The 19,977-nt window shown below is 42.7% G+C and overlaps 23 non-coding genes and 1 pseudogene across 23 annotated transcripts; all 24 read left to right on the top strand.

Moving 5' to 3' along the window:
- Nucleotides 1–406: 406 nt before the first annotated feature.
- On the top strand, nt 407–573 carry LOC134590562 (U1 spliceosomal RNA). The gene has a single exon (XR_010087467.1). It is a non-coding gene; the product is annotated as a U1 spliceosomal RNA (small nuclear RNA).
- Nucleotides 574–1,472: 899 nt separating this feature from the next.
- LOC134592278 (U4 spliceosomal RNA) lies at nt 1,473–1,613 on the top strand. Its single transcript, XR_010088927.1, has one exon. It is a non-coding gene; the product is annotated as a U4 spliceosomal RNA (small nuclear RNA).
- A 470-nt stretch (nt 1,614–2,083) lies between these two features.
- On the top strand, nt 2,084–2,223 carry LOC134591605 (U1 spliceosomal RNA; annotated as a pseudogene).
- Nucleotides 2,224–3,122: 899 nt separating this feature from the next.
- LOC134593566 (U4 spliceosomal RNA) lies at nt 3,123–3,263 on the top strand. The gene has a single exon (XR_010090030.1). It is a non-coding gene; the product is annotated as a U4 spliceosomal RNA (small nuclear RNA).
- A 474-nt stretch (nt 3,264–3,737) lies between these two features.
- On the top strand, nt 3,738–3,904 carry LOC134591211 (U1 spliceosomal RNA). The gene has a single exon (XR_010088021.1). It is a non-coding gene; the product is annotated as a U1 spliceosomal RNA (small nuclear RNA).
- An 899-nt stretch (nt 3,905–4,803) lies between these two features.
- LOC134592277 (U4 spliceosomal RNA) lies at nt 4,804–4,944 on the top strand. Its single transcript, XR_010088926.1, has one exon. It is a non-coding gene; the product is annotated as a U4 spliceosomal RNA (small nuclear RNA).
- Nucleotides 4,945–5,414: 470 nt separating this feature from the next.
- Nucleotides 5,415–5,581, top strand: LOC134591403 (U1 spliceosomal RNA). Its single transcript, XR_010088187.1, has one exon. It is a non-coding gene; the product is annotated as a U1 spliceosomal RNA (small nuclear RNA).
- An 899-nt stretch (nt 5,582–6,480) lies between these two features.
- Nucleotides 6,481–6,621, top strand: LOC134593193 (U4 spliceosomal RNA). The gene has a single exon (XR_010089711.1). It is a non-coding gene; the product is annotated as a U4 spliceosomal RNA (small nuclear RNA).
- Nucleotides 6,622–7,092: 471 nt separating this feature from the next.
- On the top strand, nt 7,093–7,259 carry LOC134590775 (U1 spliceosomal RNA). The gene has a single exon (XR_010087649.1). It is a non-coding gene; the product is annotated as a U1 spliceosomal RNA (small nuclear RNA).
- Nucleotides 7,260–8,158: 899 nt separating this feature from the next.
- LOC134593565 (U4 spliceosomal RNA) lies at nt 8,159–8,299 on the top strand. The gene has a single exon (XR_010090029.1). It is a non-coding gene; the product is annotated as a U4 spliceosomal RNA (small nuclear RNA).
- A 470-nt stretch (nt 8,300–8,769) lies between these two features.
- LOC134590983 (U1 spliceosomal RNA) lies at nt 8,770–8,936 on the top strand. The gene has a single exon (XR_010087828.1). It is a non-coding gene; the product is annotated as a U1 spliceosomal RNA (small nuclear RNA).
- An 898-nt stretch (nt 8,937–9,834) lies between these two features.
- LOC134592276 (U4 spliceosomal RNA) lies at nt 9,835–9,975 on the top strand. The gene has a single exon (XR_010088925.1). It is a non-coding gene; the product is annotated as a U4 spliceosomal RNA (small nuclear RNA).
- A 471-nt stretch (nt 9,976–10,446) lies between these two features.
- On the top strand, nt 10,447–10,613 carry LOC134591187 (U1 spliceosomal RNA). The gene has a single exon (XR_010088001.1). It is a non-coding gene; the product is annotated as a U1 spliceosomal RNA (small nuclear RNA).
- An 899-nt stretch (nt 10,614–11,512) lies between these two features.
- LOC134592275 (U4 spliceosomal RNA) lies at nt 11,513–11,653 on the top strand. Its single transcript, XR_010088924.1, has one exon. It is a non-coding gene; the product is annotated as a U4 spliceosomal RNA (small nuclear RNA).
- Nucleotides 11,654–12,124: 471 nt separating this feature from the next.
- LOC134591106 (U1 spliceosomal RNA) lies at nt 12,125–12,291 on the top strand. Its single transcript, XR_010087932.1, has one exon. It is a non-coding gene; the product is annotated as a U1 spliceosomal RNA (small nuclear RNA).
- Nucleotides 12,292–13,189: 898 nt separating this feature from the next.
- Nucleotides 13,190–13,330, top strand: LOC134592803 (U4 spliceosomal RNA). The gene has a single exon (XR_010089377.1). It is a non-coding gene; the product is annotated as a U4 spliceosomal RNA (small nuclear RNA).
- Nucleotides 13,331–13,801: 471 nt separating this feature from the next.
- LOC134591599 (U1 spliceosomal RNA) lies at nt 13,802–13,968 on the top strand. The gene has a single exon (XR_010088355.1). It is a non-coding gene; the product is annotated as a U1 spliceosomal RNA (small nuclear RNA).
- Nucleotides 13,969–14,851: 883 nt separating this feature from the next.
- LOC134592274 (U4 spliceosomal RNA) lies at nt 14,852–14,992 on the top strand. The gene has a single exon (XR_010088923.1). It is a non-coding gene; the product is annotated as a U4 spliceosomal RNA (small nuclear RNA).
- Nucleotides 14,993–15,463: 471 nt separating this feature from the next.
- LOC134591596 (U1 spliceosomal RNA) lies at nt 15,464–15,630 on the top strand. Its single transcript, XR_010088352.1, has one exon. It is a non-coding gene; the product is annotated as a U1 spliceosomal RNA (small nuclear RNA).
- An 882-nt stretch (nt 15,631–16,512) lies between these two features.
- On the top strand, nt 16,513–16,653 carry LOC134592272 (U4 spliceosomal RNA). The gene has a single exon (XR_010088922.1). It is a non-coding gene; the product is annotated as a U4 spliceosomal RNA (small nuclear RNA).
- A 471-nt stretch (nt 16,654–17,124) lies between these two features.
- Nucleotides 17,125–17,291, top strand: LOC134591595 (U1 spliceosomal RNA). Its single transcript, XR_010088351.1, has one exon. It is a non-coding gene; the product is annotated as a U1 spliceosomal RNA (small nuclear RNA).
- Nucleotides 17,292–18,173: 882 nt separating this feature from the next.
- On the top strand, nt 18,174–18,314 carry LOC134592802 (U4 spliceosomal RNA). The gene has a single exon (XR_010089376.1). It is a non-coding gene; the product is annotated as a U4 spliceosomal RNA (small nuclear RNA).
- Nucleotides 18,315–18,791: 477 nt separating this feature from the next.
- Nucleotides 18,792–18,958, top strand: LOC134591604 (U1 spliceosomal RNA). Its single transcript, XR_010088359.1, has one exon. It is a non-coding gene; the product is annotated as a U1 spliceosomal RNA (small nuclear RNA).
- Nucleotides 18,959–19,834: 876 nt separating this feature from the next.
- LOC134592271 (U4 spliceosomal RNA) lies at nt 19,835–19,975 on the top strand. Its single transcript, XR_010088921.1, has one exon. It is a non-coding gene; the product is annotated as a U4 spliceosomal RNA (small nuclear RNA).
- Nucleotides 19,976–19,977: the final 2 nt, after the last annotated feature.

The raw sequence follows: 19,977 nt of genomic DNA, 5'->3' as shown, positions 1-19,977 counted from the left end.
TCTTCCTGAGCTCTGTTGCACCATTCCTTCCGCTGGCTTCTTAGCATTTCCCTTTTACCTTTCTCTCCCACTGAATTCACTTGTTTCCGGCAGCACACTATTCTCACTACATGCTACGAATTCCCATCCTTCGGCTCATTGGCCTAGCATTTGCCTTTATGCAAATTGCTCCTTCGCACCCTGAATCCAGCTCAATTATTCACACCTAACCACCTGAAGGCACTAAAATTACTGGTAGCTAAGGAAAACAACGATCAGCCACGAGGTTTGGTAATCTTTTGTAGCCTTCTATCATTTGGATTATTTATTTGCTTTTTTTTTTTTTTTTAAACTTGCTTTATTATTTCACCACAGCCTAAAGGAAAGGCTTCCCAGCGGGCGTGCCTTTGAATGTACCCGTCATGTCATACTTACCTGGCAGGGGAGCAATAGCCATGATCCCTAAGGTGGCTCTCCCAGAGTGAGGCTGGTTCATTGCATTCCGTACCAGTTGACCTCTGCGATTTCCTCAAATGTGGGAAACTCGACTGCATAATTTATGGTAGTGGGGGACTGCGTTCGCGCTTTCCCCTGTGTTTGCTTGTTTGACAAAAATAGAGAACTTCACCAATTCTGACGAAGGATAATTTCAGCCACGGCACCCGTCTTCTTTGGCTCTTACTTTCCACATCAAGCAGGCAGCGACAATCATTTCCTAGGCTTGATCATTTTTATTATCTATGTTTTCTGGAGACCAGTTTTAAGACAGAATTTCACTTTTTATTTTAACTTTTCAGCTTTTTTTTCATCATTTTTTTATCCTGACTTCTTTTGATTTATTGTATGCTTCAATGCAATGGAAGAAATAAAGAATTGGAGACCTATATTACGTCTTCCAACAGAACGTAACGTTTGATTGAATTTCTGGGAAAAAAAGATTTTCTGGATCAAGGCAGTGAATTGCCGCTTGAGACAATCAGACCAAACCTTAGGAATAGCTGGGTGGTCGCTAGCACTTACTAATGAACACCATGGAATTTTGAAAAAGCCACCACAAATGTTCTTTCAGCCCTGTTGAGTGTGGATGAAGAGAAGACAGGTGCTAGGCAAGGGTCATTCCTATCGATGGAGTCATGAAATGTGTGACTTTGGGGACGAACGTAGACCAGCGGATTGTGTACTCTGCCTAATGGCTGCTGTAGTAGAATCTTGGCAAAACTGTTTCCAAAGAGAGAAAAAAAATTGTACAAGGTTTGCTGCAAGATATGGTTGCCCTCACTCTCTGTTATAGGTTTGGAACCATTCCAAGATGCCATATAAGAAGACCGAGGAATTTGTTGGGGTTTAAGCTTCCCTGTAGGAGGAAGCGGGCCTAATTAGAATATTGCCTCCCACAATCCTTTGCAATGGCTTATGGTCATGAACTTTTTCTCACCGCTGTCTTAAAGTGTCCTTACGTGGTAGCTCTTAAAAGCTGGCCCACTTGAACAGCTAGCTTTGCGCAGTGGCAGTATCGTAGCCCATGAGGTCAATCCGAGGCGTGATTATTGCTAATTGAAAACTTTACCCAATACCCCGCCATGATGACTTGAAATACAGTCAGCATTGGCAATTTTTGACAGGCTCTAAGGAGACTGAAAGATTGGTTTAATAAAAGTTTATGGCGCCCCATGTCTAGGGCGTGTCTTACGTGACTCCCGTTTCTTCCTGAGCTCTGTTGCACCATTCCTTCCGCTGGCTTCTTAGCATTTCCCTTTTACCTTTCTCTCCCACTGAATTCACTTGTTTCCGGCAGCACACTATTCTCACTACATGCTACGAATTCCCATCCTTCGGCTCATTGGCCTAGCATTTGCCTTTATGCAAATTGCTCCTTCGCACCCTGAATCCAGCTCAATTATTCACACCTAACCACCTGAAGGCACTAAAATTACTGGTAGCTAAGGAAAACAACGATCAGCCACGAGGTTTGGTAATCTTTTGTAGCCTTCTATCATTTGGATTATTTATTTGCTTTTTTTTTTTTTTACTTGCTTTATTATTTCACCACAGCCTAAAGGAAAGGCTTCCCAGCAGGCGTGCCTTTGAATGTACCCGTCATGTCATACTTACCTGGCAGGGGAGTAATAGCCATGATCCCTAAGGTGGCTCTCCGTACCAGTTGACCTCTGCGATTTCCTCAAATGTGGGAAACTCGACTGCATAATTTATGGTAGTGGGGGACTGCGTTCGCGCTTTCCCCTGTGTTTGCTTGTTTGACAAAAATAGAGAACTTCACCAATTCTGACGAAGGATAATTTCAGCCACGGCACCCGTCTTCTTTGGCTCTTACTTTCCGCATCAAGCAGGCAGCGACAATCATTTCCTAGGCTTGATCATTTTTATTATCTATGTTTTCTGGAGACCAGTTTTAAGCCAGAATTTCACTTTTTATTTTAACTTTTCAGCTTTTTTTTCATCATTTTTTTATCCTGACTTCTTTTGATTTATTGTATGCTTCAATGCAATGGAAGAAATAAAGAATTGGAGACCTATATTACGTCTTCCAACAGAACGTAACGTTTGATTGAATTTCTGGGAAAAAAAGATTTTCTGGATCAAGGCAGTGAATTGCCGCTTGAGACAATCAGACCAAACCTTAGGAATAGCTGGGTGGTCGCTAGCACTTACTAATGAACACCATGGAATTTTGAAAAAGCCACCACAAATGTTCTTTCAGCCCTGTTGAGTGTGGATGAAGAGAAGACAGGTGCTAGGCAAGGGTCATTCCTATCGATGGAGTCATGAAATGTGTGACTTTGGGGATGAACGTAGACCAGCGGATTGTGTACTCTGCCTAATGGCTGCTGTAGTAGAATCTTGGCAAAACCGTTTCCAAAGAGAGAAAAAAAATTGTACAAGGTTTGCTGCAAGATATGGTTGCCCTCACTCTCTGTTATAGGTTTGGAACCATTCCAAGATGCCATATAAGAAGACCGAGGAATTTGTTGGGGTTTAAGCTTCCCTGTAGGAGGAAGCGGGCCTAATTAGAATATTGCCTCCCACAATCCTTTGCAATGGCTTATGGTCATGAACTTTTTCTCACCGCTGTCTTAAAGTTTCCATACGTGGTAGCTCTTAAAAGCTGGCCCACTTGAACAGTTAACTTTGCGCAGTGGCAGTATCGTAGCCCATGAGGTCAATCTGAGGCGTGATTATTGCTAATTGAAAACTTTACCCAATACCCCGCCATGATGACTTGAAATACAGTCAGCATTGGCAATTTTTGACATGCTCTGAGGAGACTGAAAGATTGGTTTAAAAAAAGTTTATGGCGCCCCATGTCTAGGGCGTGTCTTACGTGACTCCCGTTTCTTCCTGAGCTCTGTTGCACCATTCCTTCCGCTGGCTTCCTTGCATTTCCCTTTTACCTTTCTCTCCCACTGAATCCACTTGTTTCCGGCAGCACACTATTCTCACTCCATGCTACGAATTCCCATCCTTCGGCTCATTGGCCTAGCATTTGCCTTTATGCAAATTGCTCCTTCGCACCCTGAATCCAGCTCAATTATTCACACCTAACCACCTGAAGGCACTAAAATTACTGGTAGCTAAGGAAAACAACGATCAGCCACGAGGTTTGGTAATCTTTTGTAGCCTTCTATCATTTGGATTATTTATTTGCTTTATTTTTTTTTAACTTGCTTTATTATTTCACCACAGCCTAAAGGAAAGGCTTCCCAGCGGGCGGGCGTGCCTTTGAATGTACCCGTCATGTCATACTTACCTGGCAGGGGAGCAATAGCCATGATCCCTAAGGTGGCTCTCCCAGAGTGAGGCTGGTTCATTGCACTCCGTACCAGTTGACCTTTGCGATTTCCTTAAATGTGGGAAACTCGACTGCATAATTTATGGTATTGGGGGACTGCGTTCGCGCTTTCCCCTGTGTTTGCTTGTTTGACAAAAATAGAGAACTTCACCAATTCTGACGAAGGATAATTTCAGCCACGGCACCCGTCTTCTTTGGCTCTTACTTTCCGCATCAAGCAGGCAGCGACAATCATTTCCTAGGCTTGATCATTTTTATTATCTATGTTTTCTGGAGACCAGTTTTAAGCCAGAATTTCACTTTTTATTTTAACTTTTCAGCTTTTTTTTCATCATTTTTTTATCCTGACTTCTTTTGATTTATTGTATGTTTCAATGCAATGGAAGAAATAAAGAATTGTAGACCTATATTACGTCTTCCAACAGAACGTAACGTTTGATTGAATTTCTGGGAAAAAAAGATTTTCTGGATCAAGGCAGTGAATTGCCGCTTGAGACAATCAGACCAAACCTTAGGAATAGCTGGGTGGTCGCTAGCACTTACTAATGAACACCATGGAATTTTGAAAAAGCCACCACAAATGTTCTTTCAGCCCTGTTGAGTGTGGATGAAGAGAAGACAGGTGCTAGGCAAGGGTCATTCCTATCGATGGAGTCATGAAATGTGTGACTTTGGGGACGAACGTAGACCAACGGATTGTGTACTCTGCCTAATGGCTGCTGTAGTAGAATCTTGGCAAAACTGTTTCCAAAGAGAGAAAAAAAATTGTACAAGGTTTGCTGCAAGATATGGTTGCCCTCACTCTCTGTTATAGGTTTGGAACCATTCCAAGATGCCATATAAGAAGACCGAGGAATTTGTTGGGGTTTAAGCTTCCGGGTAGGAGGAAGCAGGCCTAATTAGAATATTGCCTCCCATAATCCTTTGCAATGGCTTATGGTCATGAACTTTTTCTCACCGCTGTCTTAAAGTTTCCTTACGTGGTAGCTCTTAAAAGCTGGCCCACTTGAACAGCTAGCTTTGCGCAGTGGCAGTATCGTAGCCCATGAGGTCAATCCGAGGCGTGATTATTGCTAATTGAAAACTTTACCCAATACCCCGCCATGATGACTTGAAATACAGTCAGCATTGGCAATTTTTGACAGGCTCTAAGGAGACTGAAAGATGGGTTTAATAAAAGTTTATGGCGCCCCATGTCTAGGGCGTGTCTTACGTGACTCCCGTTTCTTCCTGAGCTCTGTTGCACCATTCCTTCCGCTGGCTTCTTAGCATTTCCCTTTTACCTTTCTCTCCCACTGAATTCACTTGTTTCCGGCAGCACACTATTCTCACTACATGCTACGAATTCCCATCCTTCGGCTCATTGGCCTAGCATTTGCCTTTATGCAAATTGCTCCTTCGCACCCTGAATCCAGCTCAATTATTCACACCTAACCACCTGAAGGCACTAAAATTACTGGTAGCTAAGGAAAACAACGATCAGCCACGAGGTTTGGTAATCTTTTGTAGCCTTCTATCATTTGGATTATTTATTTGCTTTATTTTTTTTTAACTTGCTTTATTATTTCACCACAGCCTAAAGGAAAGGCTTCCCAGCGGGCGTGCCTTTGAATGTACCCATCATGTCATACTTACCTGGCAGGAGAGCAATAGCCATGATCCCTAAGGTGGCTCTCTCAGAGTCATGCTGGTTCATTGCACTCTGTACCAGTTGACCTCTGCGATTTCCTCAAATGTGGGAGACTCGACTGCATAATTTATGGTAGTGGGGGACTGCGTTCGCGCTTTCCCCTGTGTTTGCTTGTTTGACAAAAATAGAGAACTTCACCAATTCTGACGAAGGATAATTTCAGCCACGGCACCTGTCTTCTTTGGCTCTTACTTTCCACATCAAGCAGGCAGCGACAATCATTTCCTAGGCTTGATCATTTTTATTATCCATGTTTTCTGTAGACCAGTTTTAAGCCAGAATTTCACTTTTTATTTTAACTTTTCAGCTTTTTTTTCATCATTTTTTTATCCTGACTTCTTTTGATTTATTGTATGCTTCAATGCAATGGAAGAAATAAAGAATTGGAGACCTATATTACGTCTTCCAACAGATCGTAACGTTTGATTGAATTTCTGGGAAAAAAAGATTTTCTGGATCAAGGCAGTGAATTGCCGCTTGAGACAATCAGACCAAACCTTAGGAATAGCTGGGTGGTCGCTAGCACTTACTAATGAACACCATGGAATTTTGAAAAAGCCACCACAAATGTTCTTTCAGCCCTGTTGAGTGTGGATGAAGAGAAGACAGGTGCTAGGCAAGGGTCATTCCTATCGATGGAGTCATGAAATGTGTGACTTTGGGGACGAACGTAGACCAGCGGATTGTGTACTCTGCCTAATGGCTGCTGTAGTAGAATCTTGGCAAAACTGTTTCCAAAGAGAGAAAAAAAATTGTACAAGGTTTGCTGCAAGATATGGTTGCCCTCACTCTCTGTTATAGGTTTGGAACCATTCCAAGATGCCATATAAGAAGACCGAGGAATTTGTTGGGGTTTAAGCTTCCCTGTAGGAGGAAGCGGGCCTAATTAGAATATTGCCTCCCACAATCCTTTGCAATGGCTTATGGTCATGAACTTTTTCTCACCGCTGTCTTAAAGTGTCCTTACGTGGTAGCTCTTAAAAGCTGGCCCACTTGAACAGTTATCTTTGCGCAGTGGCAGTATCGTAGCCCATGAGGTCAATCCGAGGTGTGATTATTGCTAATTGAAAACTTTACTCAATACCCCGCCATGATGACTTGAAATACAGTCAGCATTGGCAATTTTTGACAGGCTCTAAGGAGACTGAAAGATTGGTTTAATAAAAGTTTATGGCGCCCCATGTCTAGGGCGTGTCTTACGTGACTCCCGTTTCTTCCTGAGCTCTGTTGCACCATTCCTTCCGCTGGCTTCTTAGCATTTCCTTTTTACCTTTCTCTCCCACTGAATTCACTTGTTTCCGGCAGCACACTATTCTCACTACATGCTACGAATTCCCATCCTTCGGCTCATTGGCCTAGCATTTGCCTTTATGCAAATTGCTCCTTCGCACCCTGAATCCAGCTCAATTATTCACACCTAACCACCTGAAGGCACTAAAATTACTGGTAGCTAAGGAAAACAACGATCAGCCACGAGGTTTGGTAATCTTTTGTAGCCTTCTATCATTTGGATTATTTATTTGCTTTTTTTTTTTTTTAACTTGCTTTATTATTTCACCACAGCCCAAAGGAAAGGCTTCCCAGCGGGCGTGCCTTTGAATGTACCCGTCATGTCATACTTACCTGGCAGGGGAGCAATAGCCATGATCCCTAAGGTGGCTCTCCCAGAGTGAGGCTGGTTTATTGCACTCCGTACCAGTTGACCTCTGCGATTTCCTCAAATGTGGGAAACTCGACTGCATAATTTATGGTAGTGGGGGACTGCGTTCGCGCTTTCCCCTGTGTTTGCTTGTTTGACAAAAATAGAGAACTTCACCAATTCTGACGAAGGATAATTTCAGCCACGGCACCCGTCTTCTTTGGCTCTTACTTTCCGCATCAAGCAGGCAGCGACAATCATTTCCTAGGCTTGATCATTTTTATTATCTATGTTTTCTGGAGACCAGTTTTAAGCCAGAATTTCACTTTTTATTTTAACTTTTCAGCTTTTTTTTCATCATTTTTTTATCCTGACTTCTTTTGATTTATTGTATGCTTCAATGCAATGGAAGAAATAAAGAATTGGAGACCTATATTACGTCTTCCAACAGAACGTAACGTTTGATTGAATTTCTGGGAAAAAAAGATTTTCTGGATCAAGGCAGTGAATTGCCGCTTGAGACAATCAGACCAAACCTTAGGAATAGCTGGGTGGTCGCTAGCACTTACTAATGAACACCATGGAATTTTGAAAAAGCCACCACAAATGTTCTTTCAGCCCTGTTGAGTGTGGATGAAGAGAAGACAGGTGCTAGGCAAGGGTCATTCCTATCGATGGAGTCATGAAATGTGTGACTTTGGGGACGAACGTAGACCAGCGGATTGTGTACTCTGCCTAATGGCTGCTGTAGTAGAATCTTGGCAAAACCGTTTCCAAAGAGAGAAAAAAAATTGTACAAGGTTTGCTGCAAGATATGGTTGCCCTCACTCTCTGTTATAGGTTTGGAACCATTCCAAGATGCCATATAAGAAGACCGAGGAATTTGTTGGGGTTTAAGCTTCCCTGTAGGAGGAAGCGGGCCTAATTAGAATATTGCCTCCCACAATCCTTTGCAATGGCTTATGGTCATGAACTTTTTCTCACCGCTGTCTTAAAGTGTCCATACGTGGTAGCTCTTAAAAGCTGGCCCACTTGAACAGTTAACTTTGCGCAGTGGCAGTATCGTAGCCCATGAGGTCAATCTGAGGCGTGATTATTGCTAATTGAAAACTTTACCCAATACCCCGCCATGATGACTTGAAATACAGTCAGCATTGGCAATTTTTGACATGCTCTGAGGAGACTGAAAGATTGGTTTAAAAAAAGTTTATGGCGCCCCATGTCTAGGGCGTGTCTTACGTGACTCCCGTTTCTTCCTGAGCTCTGTTGCACCATTCCTTCCGCTGGCTTCCTTGCATTTCCCTTTTACCTTTCTCTCCCACTGAATCCACTTGTTTCCGGCAGCACACTATTCTCACTCCATGCTACGAATTCCCATCCTTCGGCTCATTGGCCTAGCATTTGCCTTTATGCAAATTGCTCCTTCGCACCCTGAATCCAGCTCAATTATTCACACCTAACCACCTGAAGGCACTAAAATTACTGGTAGCTTAGGAAAACAACGATCAGCCACGAGGTTTGGTAATCTTTTGTAGCCTTCTATCATTTGGATTATTTATTTGCTTTATTTTTTTTTAACTTGCTTTATTATTTCACCACAGCCTAAAGGAAAGGCTTCCCAGCGGGCGTGCCTTTGAATGTACCCGTCATGTCATACTTACCTGGCAGGGGAGCAATAGCCATGATCCCTAAGGTGGCTCTCCCAGAGTGAGGCTGGTTCATTGCACTCCGTACCAGTTGACCTTTGCGATTTCCTCAAATGTGGGAAACTCGACTGCATAATTTATGGTATTGGGGGACTGCGTTCGCGCTTTCCCCTGTGTTTGCTTGTTTGACAAAAATAGAGAACTTCACCAATTCTGACGAAGGATAATTTCAGCCACGGCACCCGTCTTCTTTGGCTCTTACTTTCCGTATCAAGCAGGCAGCGACAATCATTTCCTAGGCTTGATCATTTTTATTATCTATGTTTTCTGGAGACCAGTTTTAAGCCAGAATTTCACTTTTTATTTTAACTTTTCAGCTTTTTTTTCATCATTTTTTTATCCTGACTTCTTTTGATTTATTGTATGCTTCAATGCAATGGAAGAAATAAAGAATTGTAGACCTATATTACGTCTTCCAACAGAACGTAACGTTTGATTGAATTTCTGGGAAAAAAAGATTTTCTGGATCAAGGCAGTGAATTGCCGCTTGAGACAATCAGACCAAACCTTAGGAATAGCTGGGTGGTCGCTAGCACTTACTAATGAACACCATGGAATTTTGAAAAAGCCACCACAAATGTTCTTTCAGCCCTGTTGAGTGTGGATGAAGAGAAGACAGGTGCTCGGCAAGGGTCATTCCTATCGATGGAGTCATGAAATGTGTGACTTTGGGGACGAACGTAGACCAGCGGATTGTGTACTCTGCCTAATGGCTGCTGTAGTAGAATCTTGGCAAAACTGTTTCCAAAGAGAGAAAAAAAATTGTACAAGGTTTGCTGCAAGATATGGTTGCCCTCACTCTCTGTTATAGGTTTGGAACCATTCCAAGATGCCATATAAGAAGACCGAGGAATTTGTTGGGGTTTAAGCTTCCCTGTAGGAGGAAGCGGGCCTAATTAGAATATTGCCTCCCATAATCCTTTGCAATGGCTTATGGTCATGAACTTTTTCTCACCGCTGTCTTAAAGTGTCCTTACGTGGTAGCTCTTAAAACTGGCCCACTTGAACAGCTAGCTTTGCGCAGTGGCAGTATCGTAGCCCATGAGGTCAATCCGAGGCGTGATTATTGCTAATTGAAAACTTTACCCAATACCCCGCCATGATGACTTGAAATACAGTCAGCATTGGCAATTTTTGACAGGCTCTAAGGAGACTGAAAGATTGGTTTAATAAAAGTTTATGGCGCCCCATGTCTAGGGCGTGTCTTACGTGACTCCCGTTTCTTCCTGAGCTCTGTTGCACCATTCCTTCCGCTGGCTTCTTAGCATTTCCCTTTTACCTTTCTCTCCCACTGATTTCACTTGTTTCCGGCAGCACACTATTCTCACTACATGCTACGAATTCCCATCCTTCGGCTCATTGGCCTAGCATTTGCCTTTATGCAAATTGCTCCTTCGCACCCTGAATCCAGCTCAATTATTCACACCTAACCACCTGAAGGCACTAAAATTACTGGTAGCTAAGGAAAACAACGATCAGCTACGAGGTTTGGTAATCTTTTGTAGCCTTCTATCATTTGGATTATTTATTTGCTTTTTTTTTTTTTTTACTTGCTTTATTATTTCACCACAGCCTAAAGGAAAGGCTTCCCAGCGGGCGTGCCTTTGAATGTACCCGTCATGTCATACTTACCTGGCAGGGGAGCAATAGCCATGATCCCTAAGGTGGCTCTCCCAGAGTGAGGCTGCTTCATTGCACTCCGTACCAGTTGACCTCTGCGATTTCCTCAAATGTGGGAAACTCGACTGCATAATTTATGGTAGTGGGGGACTGCGTTCGCGCTTTTCCCTGTGTTTGCTTGTTTGACAAAAATAGAGAACTTCACCAATTTTGACGAAGGATAATTTCAGCCACGGCACCCGTCTTCTTTGGCTCTTACTTTCCGCATCAAGCAGGCAGCAACAATCATTTCCTAGGCTTGATAATTTTTATTATCTATGTTTTCTGGAGACCAGTTTTAAGCCAGAATTTCACTTTTTATTTTAACTTTTCAGCTTTTTTTTCATCATTTTTTTATCCTGACTTCTTTTGATTTATTGTATGCTTCAATGCAATGGAAGAAATAAAGAATTGGAGACCTATATTACGTCTTCCAACAGAACGTAACGTTTGATTGAATTTCTGGGAAAAAAAGATTTTCTGGATCAAGGCAGTGAATTGCCGCTTGAGACAATCAGACCAAACCTTAGGAATAGCTGGGTGGTCGCTAGCACTTACTAATGAACACCATGGAATTTTGAAAAAGCCACCACAAATGTTCTTTCAGCCCTGTTGAGTGTGGATGAAGAGAAGACAGGTGCTAGGCAAGGGTCATTCCTATCGATGGAGTCATGAAATGTGTGACTTTGGGGACGAACGTAGACCAGCGGATTGTGTACTCTGCCTAATGGCTGCTGTAGTAGAATCTTGGCAAAACTGTTTCCAAAGAGAGAAAAAAAATTGTACAAGGTTTGCTGCAAGATATGGTTGCCCTCACTCTCTGTTATAGGTTTGGAACCATTCCAAGATGCCATATAAGAAGACCGAGGAATTTGTTGGGGTTTAAGCTTCCCTGTAGGAGGAAGCGGGCCTAATTAGAATATTGCCTCCCATAATCCTTTGCAATGGCTTATGGTCATGAACTTTTTCTCACCGCTGTCTTAAAGTGTCCTTACGTGGTAGCTCTTAAAAGCTGGCCCACTTGAACAGCTAGCTTTGCGCAGTGGCAGTATCGTAGCCCATGAGGTCAATCCGAGGCGTGATTATTGCTAATTGAAAACTTTACCCAATACCCCGCCATGATGACTTGAAATACAGTCAGCATTGGCAATTTTTGACAGGCTCTAAGGAGACTGAAAGATTGGTTTAATAAAAGTTTATGGCGCCCCATGTCTAGGGCGTGTCTTACGTGACTCCCGTTTCTTCCTGAGCTCTGTTGCACCATTCCTTCCGCTGGCTTCTTAGCATTTCCCTTTTACCTTTCTCTCCCACTGAATTCACTTGTTTCCGGCAGCACACTATTCTCACTACATGCTACGAATTCCCATCCTTCGGCTCATTGGCCTAGCATTTGCCTTTATGCAAATTGCTCCTTCGCACCCTGAATCCAGCTCAATTATTCACACCTAACCACCTGAAGGCACTAAAATTACTGGTAGCTAAGGAAAACAACGATCAGCCACGAGGTTTGGTAATCTTTTGTAGCCTTCTATCATTTGGATTATTTATTTGCTTTTTTTTTTTTTTAACTTGCTTTATTATTTCACCACAGCCTAAAGGAAAGGCTTCCCAGCGGGCGTGCCTTTGAATGTACCCGTCATGTCATACTTACCTGGCAGGGGAGCAATAGCCATGATCCCTAAGGTGGCTCTCCCAGAGTGAGGCTGGTTTATTGCACTCCGTAACAGTTGACCTCTGCGATTTCCTCAAATGTGGGAAACTCGACTGCATAATTTATGGTAGTGGGGGACTGCGTTCGCGCTTTCCCCTGTGTTTGCTTGTTTGACAAAAATAGAGAACTTCACCAATTCTGACGAAGGATAATTTCAGCCACGGCACCCGTCTTCTTTGGCTCTTACTTTCCGCATCAAGCAGGCAGCGACAATCATTTCCTAGGCTTGATCATTTTTATTATCTATGTTTTCTGGAGACCAGTTTTAAGCCAGAATTTCACTTTTTATTTTAACTTTTCAGCTTTTTTTTCATCATTTTTTTATCCTGACTTCTTTTGATTTATTGTATGCTTCAATGCAATGGAAGAAATAAAGAATTGGAGACCTATATTACGTCTTCCAACAGAACGTAACGTTTGATTGAATTTCTGGGAAACAAAGATTTTCTGGATCAAGGCAGTGAATTGCCGCTTGAGACAATCAGACCAAACCTTAGGAATAGCTGGGTGGTCGCTAGCACTTACTAATGAACACCATGGAATTTTGAAAAAGCCACCACAAATGTTCTTTCAGCCCTGTTGAGTGTGGATGAAGAGAAGACAGGTGCTAGCAAGGGTCATTCCTATCGATGGAGTCATGAAATGTGTGACTTTGGGGACGAACGTAGACCAGCGGATTGTGTACTCTGCCTAATGGCTGCTGTAGTAGAATCTTGGCAAAACCGTTTCCAAAGAGAGAAAAAAAATTGTACAAGGTTTGCTGCAAGATATGGTTGCCCTCACTCTCTGTTATAGGTTTGGAACCATTCCAAGATGCCATATAAGAAGACCGAGGAATTTGTTGGGGTTTAAGCTTCCCTGTAGGAGGAAGCGGGCCTAATTAGAATATTGCCTCCCACAATCCTTTGCAATGGCTTATGGTCATGAACTTTTTCTCACCGCTGTCTTAAAGTTTCCTTACGTGGTAGCTCTTAAAAGCTGGCCCACTTGAACAGTTAACTTTGCGCAGTGGCAGTATCGTAGCCCATGAGGTCAATCCGAGGCGTGATTATTGCTAATTGAAAACTTTACCCAATACCCCGCCATGATGACTTGAAATACAGTCAGCATTGGCAATTTTTGACAGGCTCTAAGGAGACTGAAAGATTGGTTTAAAAAAAGTTTATGGCGCCCCATGTCTAGGGCGTGTCTTACGTGACTCCCGTTTCTTCCTGAGCTCTGTTGCACCATTCCTTCCGCTGGCTTCCTTGCATTTCCCTTTTACCTTTCTCTCCCACTGAATCCACTTGTTTCCGGCAGCACACTATTCTCACTCTATGCTACGAATTCCCATCCTTCGGCTCATTGGCCTAGCATTTGCCTTTATGCAAATTGCTCCTTCGCACCCTGAATCCAGCTCAATTATTCACACCTAACCACCTGAAGGCACTAAAATTACTGGTAGCAAAGGAAAACAACGATCAGCCACGAGGTTTGGTAATCTTTTGTAGCCTTCTATCATTTGGATTATTTATTTGCTTTTTTTTTTTTTTAACTTGCTTTATTATTTCACCACAGCCTAAAGGAAAGGCTTCCCAGCGGGCGTGCCTTTGAATGTACCTGTCATGTCATACTTACCTGGCAGGGGAGCAATAGCCATGATTCCTAAGGTGGCTCTCCCAGAGTGAGGCTGGTTTATTGCACTCCGTACCAGTTGACCTCTGCGATTTCCTCAAATGTGGGAAACTCAACTGCATAATTTATGTTAGTGGGGGACTGCGTGTTTGCTTGTTTGACAAAAATAGAGAACTTCACCAATTCTGACGAAGGATAATTTCAGCCACGGCACCCGTCTTCTTTGGCTCTTACTTTCCACATCAAGCAGGCAGCGACAATCATTTCCTAGGCTTGATCATTTTTATTATCTATGTTTTCTGGAGACCAGTTTTAAGCCAGAATTTCACTTTTTATTTTAACTTTTCAGCTTTTTTTTCAGCTTTTTTTTATCCTGACTTCTTTTGATTTATTGTATGCTTCAATGCAATGGAAGAAATAAAGAATTGGAGACCTATATTACGTCTTCCAACAGAACGTAACGTTTGATTGAATTTCTGGGAAAAAAAGATTTTCTGGATCAAATCAGTGAATTGCCGCTTGAGACAATCAGACCAAACCTTAGGAATAGCTGGGTGGTCGCTAGCACTTACTAATGAACACCATGGAATTTTGAAAAAGCCACCACAAATGTTCTTTCAGCCCTGTTGAGTGTGGATGAAGAGAAGACAGGTGCTAGGCAAGGGTCATTCCTATCGATGGAGTCATGAAATGTGTGACTTTGGGGACGAACGTAGACCAGCGGATTGTGTACTCTGCCTAATGGCTGCTGTAGTAGAATCTTGGCAAAACTGTTTCCAAAGAGAGAAAAAAAATTGTACAAGGTTTGCTGCAAGATATGGTTGCCCTCACTCTCTGTTATAGGTTTGGAACCATTCCAAGATGCCATATAAGAAGACCGTGGAATTTGTTGGGGTTTAAGCTTCCCTGTAGGAGGAAGCGGGCCTAATTAGAATATTGCCTCCCATAATCCTTTGCAATGGCTTATGGTCATGAACTTTTTCTCACCCCTGTCTTAAAGTTTCCTTACGTGGTAGCTCTTAAAAGCTGGCCCACTTGAACAGCTAGCTTTGCGCAGTGGCAGTATCGTAGCCCATGAGGTCAATCCGAGGCGTGATTATTGCTAATTGAAAACTTTACCCAATACCCCGCCATGATGACTTGAAATACAGTCAGCATTGGCAATTTTTGACAGGCTCTAAGGAGACTGAAAGATTGGTTTAATAAAAGTTTATGGCGCCCCATGTCTAGGGCGTGTCTTACGTGACTCCCGTTTCGTCCTGAGCTCTGTTGCACCATTCCTTCCGCTGGCTTCTTAGCATTTCCCTTTTACCTTTCTCTCCCACTGAATCCACTTGTTTCCGGCAGCACACTATTCTCACTCCATGCTACGAATTCCCATCCTTCGGCTCATTGGCCTAGCATTTGCCTTTATGCAAATTGCTCCTTCGCACCCTGAATCCAGCTCAATTATTCACACCTAACCACCTGAAGGCACTAAAATTACTGGTAGCTAAGGAAAACAACGATCAGCCACGAGGTTTGGTAATCTTTTGTAGCCTTCTATCATTTGGATTATTTATTTGCTTTTTTTTTTTTTTAACTTGCTTTATTATTTCACCACAGCCTAAAGGAAAGGCTTCCCAGCGGGCGTGCCTTTGAATGTACCCGTCATGTCATACTTACCTGGCAGGGGAGCAATAGCCATGATTCCTAAGGTGGCTCTCCCAGAGTGAGGCTGGTTCATTGCACTCCGTACCAGTTGACCTCTGCGATTTCCTCAAATGTGGGAAACTCAACTGCATAATTTATGTTAGTGGGGGACTGCGTGTTTGCTTGTTTGACAAAAATAGAGAACTTCACCAATTCTGACGAAAGATAATTTCAGCCACGGCACCCGTCTTCTTTGGCTCTTACTTTCCACATCAAGCAGGCAGCGACAATCATTTCCTAGGCTTGATCATTTTTATTATCTATGTTTTCTGGAGACCAGTTTTAAGCCAGAATTTCACTTTTTATTTTAACTTTTCAGCTTTTTTTTCATCATTTTTTTATCCTGACTTCTTTTGATTTATTGTATGCTTCAATGCAATGGAAGAAATAAAGAATTGGAGACCTATATTACGTCTTCCAACAGAACGTAACGTTTGATTGAATTTCTGGGAAACAAAGATTTTCTGGATCAAGGCAGTGAATTGCCGCTTGAGACAATCAGACCAAACCTTAGGAATAGCTGGGTGGTCGCTAGCACTTACTAATGAACACCATGGAATTTTGAAAAAGCCACCACAAATGTTCTTTCAGCCCTGTTGAGTGTGGATGAAGAGAAGACAGGTGCTAGCAAGGGTCATTCCTATCGATGGAGTCATGAAATGTGTGACTTTGGGGACGAACGTAGACCAGCGGATTGTGTACTCTGCCTAATGGCTGCTGTAGTAGAATCTTGGCAAAACCGTTTCCAAAGAGAGAAAAAAAATTGTACAAGGTTTGCTGCAAGATATGGTTGCCCTCACTCTCTGTTATAGGTTTGGAACCATTCCAAGATGCCATATAAGAAGACCGTGGAATTTGTTGGGGTTTAAGCTTCCCTGTAGGAGGAAGCGGGCCTAATTAGAATATTGCCTCCCATAATCCTTTGCAATGGCTTATGGTCATGAACTTTTTCTCACCCCTGTCTTAAAGTTTCCTTACGTGGTAGCTCTTAAAAGCTGGCCCACTTGAACAGCTAGCTTTGCGCAGTGGCAGTATCGTAGCCCATGAGGTCAATCCGAGGCGTGATTATTGCTAATTGAAAACTTTACCCAATACCCCGCCATGATGACTTGAAATACAGTCAGCATTGGCAATTTTTGACAGGCTCTAAGGAGACTGAAAGATTGGTTTAATAAAAGTTTATGGCGCCCCATGTCTAGGGCGTGTCTTACGTGACTCCCGTTTCGTCCTGAGCTCTGTTGCACCATTCCTTCCGCTGGCTTCTTAGCATTTCCCTTTTACCTTTCTCTCCCACTGAATCCACTTGTTTCCGGCAGCACACTATTCTCACTCCATGCTACGAATTCCCATCCTTCGGCTCATTGGCCTAGCATTTGCCTTTATGCAAATTGCTCCTTCGCACCCTGAATCCAGCTCAATTATTCACACCTAACCACCTGAAGGCACTAAAATTACTGGTAGCTAAGGAAAACAACGATCAGCCACGAGGTTTGGTAATCTTTTGTAGCCTTCTATCATTTGGATTATTTATTTGCTTTTTTTTTTTTTTAACTTGCTTTATTATTTCACCACAGCCTAAAGGAAAGGCTTCCCAGCGGGCGTGCCTTTGAATGTACCCGTCATGTCATACTTACCTGGCAGGGGAGCAATAGCCATGATTCCTAAGGTGGCTCTCCCAGAGTGAGGCTGGTTCATTGCACTCCGTACCAGTTGACCTCTGCGATTTCCTCAAATGTGGGAAACTCAACTGCATAATTTATGTTAGTGGGGGACTGCGTGTTTGCTTGTTTGACAAAAATAGAGAACTTCACCAATTCTGACGAAAGATAATTTCAGCCACGGCACCCGTCTTCTTTGGCTCTTACTTTCCACATCAAGCAGGCAGCGACAATCATTTCCTAGGCTTGATCATTTTTATTATCTATGTTTTCTGGAGACCAGTTTTAAGCCAGAATTTCACTTTTTATTTTAACTTTTCAGCTTTTTTTTCATCATTTTTTTATCCTGACTTCTTTTGATTTATTGTATGCTTCAATGCAATGGAAGAAATAAAGAATTGGAGACCTATATTACGTCTTCCAACAGAACGTAACGTTTGATTGAATTTCTGGGAAACAAAGATTTTCTGGATCAAGGCAGTGAATTGCCGCTTGAGACAATCAGACCAAACCTTAGGAATAGCTGGGTGGTCGCTAGCACTTACTAATGAACACCATGGAATTTTGAAAAAGCCACCACAAATGTTCTTTCAGCCCTGTTGAGTGTGGATGAAGAGAAGACAGGTGCTAGCAAGGGTCATTCCTATCGATGGAGTCATGAAATGTGTGACTTTGGGGACGAACGTAGACCAGCGGATTGTGTACTCTGCCTAATGGCTGCTGTAGTAGAATCTTGGCAAAACCGTTTCCAAAGAGAGAAAAAAAATTGTACAAGGTTTGCTGCAAGATATGGTTGCCCTCACTCTCTGTTATAGGTTTGGAACCATTCCAAGATGCCATATAAGAAGACCGAGGAATTTGTTGGGGTTTAAGCTTCCCTGTAGGAGGAAGCGGGCCTAATTAGAATATTGCCTCCCACAATCCTTTGCAATGGCTTATGGTCATGAACTTTTTCTCACCGCTGTCTTAAAGTTTCCTTACGTGGTAGCTCTTAAAAGCTGGCCCACTTGAACAGTTAACTTTGCGCAGTGGCAGTATCGTAGCCCATGAGGTCAATCCGAGGCGTGATTATTGCTAATTGAAAACTTTACCCAATACCCCGCCATGATGACTTGAAATACAGTCAGCATTGGCAATTTTTGACAGGCTCTAAGGAGACTGAAAGATTGGTTTAAAAAAAGTTTATGGCGCCCCATGTCTAGGGCGTGTCTTACGTGACTCCCGTTTCTTCCTGAGCTCTGTTGCACCATTCCTTCCGCTGGCTTCCTTGCATTTCCCTTTTACCTTTCTCTCCCACTGAATCCACTTGTTTCCGGCAGCACACTATTCTCACTCTATGCTACGAATTCCCATCCTTCGGCTCATTGGCCTAGCATTTGCCTTTATGCAAATTGCTCCTTCGCACCCTGAATCCAGCTCAATTATTCACACCTAACCACCTGAAGGCACTAAAATTACTGGTAGCAAAGGAAAACAACGATCAGCCACGAGGTTTGGTAATCTTTTGTAGCCTTCTATCATTTGGATTATTTATTTGCTCTTCTTTTTTTTTTTTTTTAACTTGCTTTATTATTTCACCACAGCCTAAAGGAAAGGCTTCCCAGCGGGCGTGCCTTTGAATGTACCCGTCATGTCATACTTACCTGGCAGGGGAGCAATAGCCATGATTCCTAAGGTGGCTCTCCCAGAGTGAGGCTGGTTCATTGCACTCCATACCAGTTGACCTCTGCGATTTCCTCAAATGTGGGAAACTCAACTGCATAATTTATGTTAGTGGGGGACTGCGTGTTTGCTTGTTTGACAAAAATAGAGAACTTCACCAATTCTGACGAAGGATAATTTCAGCCACGGCACCCGTCTTCTTTGGCTCTTACTTTCCGCATCAAGCAGGCAGCGACAATCATTTCCTAGGCTTGATCATTTTTATTATCTATGTTTTCTGGAGACCAGTTTTAAGCCAGAATTTCACTTTTTATTTTAACTTTTCAGCTTTTTTTTCATCATTTTTTTATCCTGACTTCTTTTGATTTATTGTATGCTTCAATGCAATGGAAGAAATAAAGAATTGGAGACCTATATTACGTCTTCCAACAGAACGTAACGTTTGATTGAATTTCTGGGAAAAAAAGATTTTCTGGATCAAATCAGTGAATTGCCGCTTGAGACAATCAGACCAAACCTTAGGAATAGCTGGGTGGTCGCTAGCACTTACTAATGAACACCATGGAATTTTGAAAAAGCCACCACAAATGTTCTTTCAGCCCTGTTGAGTGTGGATGAAGAGAAGACAGGTGCTAGGCAAGGGTCATTCCTGTCGATGGAGTCATGAAATGTGTGACTTTGGGGACGAACGTAGACCAGCGGATTGTGTACTCTGCCTAATGGCTGCTGTAGTAGAATCTTGGCAAAACTGTTTCCAAAGAGAGAAAAAAAATTGTACAAGGTTTGCTGCAAGATATGGTTGCCCTCACTCTCTGTTATAGGTTTGGAACCATTCCAAGATAAGAAGACCGAGGAATTTGTTGGGGTTTAAGCTTCCCTGTAGGAGGAAGCGGGCCTAATTAGAATATTGCCTCCCATAATCCTTTGCAATGGCTTATGGTCATGAACTTTTTCTCACCCCTGTCTTAAAGTTTCCTTACGTGGTAGCTCTTACAAGCTGGCCCACTTGAACAGCTAGCTTTGCGCAGTGGCAGTATCGTAGCCCATGAGGTCAATCCGAGGCGTGATTATTGCTAATTGAAAACTTTACCCAATACCCCGCCATGATGACTTGAAATACAGTCAGCATTGGCAATTTTTGACAGGCTCTAAGGAGACT

Source organism: Pelobates fuscus, chromosome 2 (genome assembly GCF_036172605.1).
Source record: "Pelobates fuscus isolate aPelFus1 chromosome 2, aPelFus1.pri, whole genome shotgun sequence".
Classification (NCBI taxonomy): Eukaryota; Metazoa; Chordata; class Amphibia; order Anura; family Pelobatidae; genus Pelobates; species Pelobates fuscus.
This window is presented reverse-complemented; position numbering and strand designations above follow the sequence as displayed.